Here is a 7,572-nt window from a genome sequence, read left to right as displayed (position 1 = left end):
TGATGCAACTTAGCTGGGAACTTTATTAAAATCCAATCTAATCAAGCTGTTGCGACTCTCCATTCTCCTTACCCTTGCTCCTGGGCGCTTGTGCCTCTGTCTGTGCCGCTGTAAATGTGTCTATAAAAGTAAAATGAGCAAGCAGCCAACGGCTAAATGGCACTTAATCAGAAGAAAATGTATACCCTGGTGGATAGCAAACGGCTATTAAGTTGGGGGGTGGGAGACAGAAGAAAATAATAAGCTATAAATGGACAACCAAATAAATCTCCTGCTGCACCAAGCGAGAGCACATCTGGTTAGATGCCACCTCCAGTGAGTTGTGAGCAAAATATTTATTTGCTGCAAAGTACCTGGCAGCAGGAGCAGGAAGGGATTACAGCGTGGGGAGCAGTGCTGCTCTCGCTGCCTGCCCCCTTCGGCTGCCGCTAAACTCCATCTGAAAACACCCGACCTCTGAAGGCAGAAAGCTGATGGGTCCCAAGTACCACTGCCCAGGCTGTGACACTGCCCACGGCTGGGTCAGCTCCAGCCCACGCCCTCTGCTGCAAGAACATGGGTTCAAGATTGAAAAACCAGCTCAACAGCCCAGCTCCTCAGCCTCCATCCCCACTGTGAGCCCTCAGAGGGTCAATAAAGCAACAGACAATACAGCAGAGACTCCAAAGTTATAAATACCGGAGGACTCGCGCACCTCTGATTCTTGAGAGCGCCTCAATTTAATACAGAGCACTTCAGCATTAGGAGAAAATGCGATTTGGGACTTGCAAGTCCCCAAGGGAAGAACTCCTCGGAGAGAGGCACCATTGCGAAGGGGATTATCACCATAATCACAAGATTAGCTGAATAATCCCAGCCTACAAGAGAATTTTTGTTGTCTGAGAGATGCCCAGCACCCTCCCGCTTTCATGGAAATACAGTGCAAAGCAGGGTCAGATGGACTTTGAGAAATAATGTGGGGAAAGAGGGGCCTGATTCAGCCCAACACTGTGCCTTACAGTCCCATCCAAACCCCTCACAACATCTCTCTGCTGAGGGATTTTGCAATTTTACAAATTTGATGCAGTAACAGGGTTCAGGCCTCCTACAAATGGCAAATCCAAGAAGTCTAGTCCTATGAAATTAAAAGGCAATGTGACTGGGAAAACAAAATAAAACAAAACTCCTGCACTAATCACCTAGCTTGGCTTTTCTAAGGAAATGCCTGCACTGCTGAACTGCACAAAGTAAACAAATAATTACAGGCTATTTTCTTCTACGGGTCAGAAAGCAGATTAGCTAGCTGAGACTGAAATCTAAGGCATGTGTGTCGTGCCCGGGCTTACAAAGAGAAGAAAAAAAGCCAGTCAGGAGCAGAACCTTGTACCACAGCCACAGGTATCGGACCCTGCTGCTCTCAAGAGAGACAGATTCTTCTGTACATTGGTCTTGCCACTCAGGCATTCATTTCCCAGCTAGAAAAATACATAAACCCAATCCTAATATTTTTACATTTCCCAATTTTCACAGCTTAGAGCCAGGACATTTAAAACAAAAGCGTACAGCTACATTCAGCAAATTACTGTTGTTCAGAAAGGCTTTGAGATTTAGTCACACAGATGCTCTTTCTTGCATTTCTTCTGGAGTTTTGCTGTGGGTTTTTATTTTATACTATTTTTGTTCTCACTTCACCTTTCGGTGTTAGGAACCATCGATGCTTCACGTGAGAGGGGGCTTGTTTTAGCGGCAAGAGAGGAAACTCTTGAAGTCAGTGTTCTTCCAAACCAAGCCGCCAAATCTTGTTAAGGTTGATTAAATCGCTAGGCATCAGGACACATCTTTCAAAAGCATGCTTAGTGCCACCAACTTCTGCTCAAAGACTCTCTGTGCTGCTAGCCAATGTCTGAAAACGCCTCCTATTTCCTTGCAATAAAATTGACACTCCCAGGACAACAAACAGGCACCAGCAGGACCGCGACCAGCTCAAAGTCATCTCTAACAGCTGCCCCAGAGCTGGGGAAAATGTCTTCCCTCTGAAAGGTCCCTGTCACAGCGCAGAGCTTGGAGGACTAAAAGCATCTGCCAAGAGACTTCTGTGTGAGGGGGTTACTGAGCCCTCCTTGCTGCTCCACTTCGCAGAGACGCTTACTCTGATGCCAGAAAGCTCCTATGGATGAATGCTAGAGCTGGCTGACGTGAAGAGGCTCTTACTTGATAAACAGTGACTGCTCCGCCAGAGCAATTACAGGCTATTAAGTAAATGAGACATGTTATGGAGCAGGGGGAAAAAAAATAAAATAAAGAGAAGAGCCTATATTTACAAAGGAGGCTGTAAGGACTCCATCGCTGTGCCAGCTTCACGTACCTGACTAGACAGGCACAGGCAAACTTTTGAGTCTCCTGCCTTCCCTTCATTTCCTCTTCATAATGCCAAGTACAGTAGCCACAGATTATTTTTTCTCTCTCCCTTTTTCTTCCTGGACTTACTTTGAGATGCCCTGATAGAACTCAAGCAGAGGGTGAGGCTGGGCTTGCCCCCATGTCCATGCAGAAATAGCCCACACGGCACCGTGCAGCAGCAGAGCCTCAAACAACTGCTGGAGTCGGCAACACCTCCACCCTCACAACCCCTCTCTTATTTTTCTCAGCTGGTTTTTTTTTTTCCTTCACCCTCTAGCTGTCCAGAAAAAAAAAGCAAAACATCCGGCTGGATGCTGGTTTAAATTTGTTTTTCAATGCCCTTTGTGCTTACAGTTTATAGCTCATTTTCCATCACCTGTGGAGAACTTGTGAAGCCCAGAGATGAAGGACAGCCAGCCAGGCAGCCGACCGGAGGTGCCAGCACGGAGAGGTAAAGAGAATGGCTCCAAGAGGCTGTGCTTCCCTCCCAGCGGCCGCTCCTGCCCCAAATACACAGCAAGGAAGCACACAGAGACAGAACTTCCCATAGATGTTCCCACATCAATTTTGGGGTTCTATACGGCATTCCCCATGGAAAAGCTTGTGGCTGTGCCCTGCCTCAGGGCATCTCACAATGTGCTGCAGGCACCTTGTATCCCCTTCTCCGAGAATGGCTGCATGTTCCTGACCTATGCATGCCCAGTGCCTTCCACCCATTTTGTTCCCAGTGTCAACAATTTTACCAGCTGTATTTGCAGGGCTGTAGGGACTGAAAACACACAAAAATAGAAAACAGTAACGTAGAGACAGTGAAGGGAGGGAGTTCAAAGTGCTAAACGACAACCCAAGCTGCCTGCAAATAAAACTATGGAGCTCATCAAGTAACTCTGACCACTGAGGGTGCTTAATAAAGATTACTTTTCTATAGCTCCACTTGCCTGAGGCATCATTTGTTCCTAACGAGAAGCTCCATGGGATTTAAATACATGAGAGAAGAACAGGCTTTTCAACCACAGCCATTACAATGAAAACAAGCTTTCTGCTCCAAAACACATGTGCTTAGACCCCTGTCCTACCCTGGCAATGCTCCCAAGCCGTGCCAAACTGGACAGCCACAGTGCTTTCTCTCTGCCAGACCCAGCAGGCAGCTATCCCACAGCATTGCCTCTCAAAGACCGGTCGTGCTGGGGACTTTGAGGCAAGCTCTGCCGAGAGCTGCAGTGCTCGGGGCACTGCTTGGGCACAGCTGCTGCAGCCTCACCTGGCCCCAAAAGCCCAACACCAGTTTTTGCATTGAAACAGCACAACTGGGGCTGGTGAGACACCCAGGGTGACTACTGCATGGGATACCTAAGACTTTGCACAAGTACAGCGAGACCCAAAAGTTCTTCTGCTTTGTCTTGTGTGATTGCCAAGATCATGGTATTTCTGGAATAATGAAGTACTTCTTCCCACTGTACCAGGGCCCCCAATGAAACGAGCATGCCAAAAATCTCCACGTGCCACTGAAATGGATAGAAACAAAACAGATAATAAATGCTAAAGGTCTGCAACTGCCAAGCTATCTTCGATGCAAGAGAGGTGGAACAAAATGTTCTGAAGTGCCGAAACCAAATGAAAGAATGGACTTCTGCTGCTGGTCAAATGGGAAGATGTTGCAGGGCAGCTGAACACCACTCTGCAGGGTGAATGAAGGACTGTGATTACGGGCATCCTGACATGGTAAAATTAGATGCCTGTGAATCAGATCTGGTACAAAGTCGTGGCTATCAAACCTGCAGTCCAACACCACAGCAGGCACACGCATGCATCCGTAAGCACAAATTCTCTAAGTTTTGCGGCAGCAAAATCACAAACCCTCTAGCAGCAAGATGGGGCAGCTGATCTATCAGACACAGGTTAGCAGATTCTTCTTGCCAAGCAGCAGAACCACAAATCAGGGTTGAGAAGGGGGTGGAATCTGTAACAAACGTGGAGATTGTCAGACAAACCCAAGCTGACATCACATTATGACTTTTCAGATTTTATTATCCCTTGGGCTTGGCAAGAATATCACAGAAGTCTTACACTCATGTGGGATGAGCCTCAGGCTGGATCTCATCTTGGCCTGTACCTCTACAATATGAAACCAGGAATAATTCCAGAGGACGTGGCACATACAGACCAGCTCCAGTGAGTCTGCGCTGTGTTACAACATCGGGTAGCGAACAGCAATCCCGAGATGATTGCTCAGCAGTAAGGTCGGGTCCTTCTCTCTGAGGACAATTTCAGAAGCATCTGGAGCAGTTATGCTTTCATGACCATCACTAAAGAGAGGGGTCAGAAACACATGTAAGATGACAGGTGACACCTCCATTAAGTCAGCTAAAGTTAGCTAAGAGTACCTGGTTGCTCTTCTGCAACAGATCTGTTCTTGCAGAAGCAACTAATCAGTACCCATTAATAATTACTAGACTCTCTCTTCACAATTTGATCACAGCCCTGAAGATTTCCAGCACTCTGTCTTTCCCTCCTAAATACAGCAAGGGTTTGTGCCCTTGCAGAACTCCTTTCCAGTGCTCAAGGAGAGGTCTGACTACATTTACCCCCAGGAAGCACCAAGGGCTGCATGGCCCTACTCTAAGAAATGCTCCCCCCCAGACACAGGATATCCAAAATAGCACCTAAACAGAAGTAACTCCCTATTCTGCCAGCAAAGAACTACCCCCAGGAGCTTGAACAAAGATCAAACCACTTACAGAGCGGCAAACAAGATCCTCATAACCGTACAAAGCCATAAGCGGCAAACCATTACCTCCCCTTTACTCTTGAGGCTCCGTTCTGGAGGACAAGGGCACAGCTGGTCCTTGCCCTTCATCACATGCATGTACCCACATAGCCTAAGCTTTTCCCTCAGATTAAAATTCAGCAGCAGATTAAAATTAAATTAAGTAAGGCAGTACTCTAACAAGGGTAATCCACAGATAATTTCACTCATTCAAACCCTATTTCATCTCAACCAAGTTGACTTATTTCCATTTAACAATCTTAATTCTTTTAGCACTTTCTGGCTCCCAAATTGGCTTCGACAGCACAATTGACATTCAGCCATCATTTTCACATAAAGTTCCATTCAGTCTCTCCAAAGCCCTACAGCGTCTGAAGGTGCAAGAGGAATTCATTAGCAGTGTCTTTGGGAAAATGCGCCATCCCTCCCTGCAGCCTTCTTACGTTCACAGTTCTCATTTGGAGGACTACCCATCTACAGAGCAAGGACAAGGGAACTTGCCAACAGTTACACAGCGGGAGAACAAGGAATAAACCTCTGAGCACAAGGCATATCACTCCAAACAGAAAGAAGCCCAACCTCACGCTCACAGCACATGGATCTCAGCTCTGCACCAACAGACCGTTACAAGTTGGAGCTGCCTTTCTGTCTTCCTCCTCCCATCTGCCACCCTCCAGCCTGCCTTCTCAGAAGGGTTATAAGAGCTCGCAGATAAAGACTTCAGCTTCACCTCAACTCAACTTTAGAAAGTGGGGCCACTGCAAGGCTATCCTCCACCTCATTTCATGAGAAGGACCTTCAGATCACTACTTACAGGCACTAGAGACACACATCTCCCTAAAAACAAGCAACCATGTTCTTCAGCCACGGCTCCACAGGTGCCCACCCTCAGGAGCCAGCCTTTTAACTGCTCCCCACCCTCCCACATCCACAGCTGTGCCCGGACCAAGGGCTTGCTTCCCCTGCTTGCTTATTAACATTTTTTAACTCAACTCAGCCCCTGTCCACATCCAAAAAAATCTCTGGCTCAGTTCAGGTGGTTCTTTAAATGCAAGTTAATTGGTCCATGGGGAGGAACAAATCTGAAGCTCAAAGTAGTGCTGACGCTGGCACTAAGTTTTCAGGTGCTCTGTGCTGCCACGACAGCTGCTCTCTATCCAGTGAGCGACCGCACTCACTCCAGCAAAGGGCCTGCTAAGGATATTTAATTCAGGCTCATTCCACGGTGAAGTCAAGCTCATCACAGAGTGTGTGAAATCCACCCTTCCTCAACTGCCCACACAGATAGCCAAGGGTGAGGGGCTAGGCAGCAGTAATCTGTAATGCAGATTAATGCACAAGCCTATCTCACACCACACTAGAGCTTTCTGCAGAAATTCCAGCTTTGCTGAGTTTGGCTCGGAATTCATTTCGGCAGCTGTTTAGGCAGGGAGCCAAGCATCTTTCATTCATGTAATTGACTTTTTTAGTCATATATATATATACACATATGAAAAAATAAAGAAAGAAATGACAGAATAGGTCTTGCTATGACTAGCTTTGACTCTATAAAACAAAAAGATCTGTATTAAGCATGGCTCAGCAGCTAAATACACAAAGTGTTGCCCAGGGGCAGTAACAGGATTTAGATATAAAGCAGGTTATATGGCTCTCAGATCCTGATCCTTGGCTCAGGGAGAATATTCGATCTTCAGGTACAAAAGTAAAAAAAAACACAAACCCAACCACCAGACCTCTGAAGCAAAAAGCTGTACATGTACCTTTCTGTGTCCACCCTCTGTTGCTCCCCTGTGACTGCACAGGACTGTGCCTGGAAGAGATATATATGTATGGATCTTTTCAGTGGCCAGCCCCTCTCTCCCAGGCTCCTCTCCTTAAAGCAAATTTTCTTCTGGTGGCATTGATCTAAGACACAACCCTGATCACATGCAATTCATGTAGAAACATCTATGGTGGAGAAAACTGTCGATCCTCCCCTTTTTGGTATGTGCCCCTCAGCCAGTGTGCCAAATAGGTCCCACACTGATTCAGAGTCCCAGCAGAATGAAGCAAGGATGCAAGAGTTCTCTACCCAGTACTCTCTTGTAGCTCAACCCGATTCCCACTCAGTTTCTCGCAGCGTTCTACGCCCAGAAGTGCTCGCTTTCCTCCCGCAGTTTTCGCTCGCACTTGGATGGTGCTAATGAGCCTCCTCCTGCTTCTGCAGGCAGAGAACTTGCCCAGCGCATCCCCAAAAACTCACATTTGCAGAGCCTGCGGGAACGGTGTGAGCCCTGCCTGCACGGGGGGACCAGCTGGCAACCACATCCTCCTCAGGTACCAACCTCAGCACACATGCAGGGAGCCTCAGTGTGCTGCCCCAGCATCCAGCACCAAAAGCATTCAAAAAAACCACTTTTCACCTATCATTTCAGAGAAGGAGGAGG

At 47.3% G+C, this 7,572-nt stretch overlaps 1 protein-coding gene across 1 annotated transcript in view; it reads right to left on the bottom strand.

Moving 5' to 3' along the window:
* The window catches only part of LOC104280454 (glutamate receptor ionotropic, kainate 4), a 108,289-nt gene that overhangs the window by 95,647 nt on the left and 5,070 nt on the right, over positions 1–7,572 (bottom strand). The gene's annotated exons all lie outside the window — the stretch shown is intronic.

Source organism: Apaloderma vittatum, unplaced genomic scaffold (genome assembly GCF_000703405.1).
Source record: "Apaloderma vittatum isolate BGI_N311 unplaced genomic scaffold, ASM70340v1 scaffold15321, whole genome shotgun sequence".
Taxonomy (NCBI): domain Eukaryota; kingdom Metazoa; phylum Chordata; class Aves; order Trogoniformes; family Trogonidae; genus Apaloderma; species Apaloderma vittatum.
Note: the sequence above shows the minus strand (reverse complement) of the source record. Positions and strands in the feature narration are given on the sequence as shown.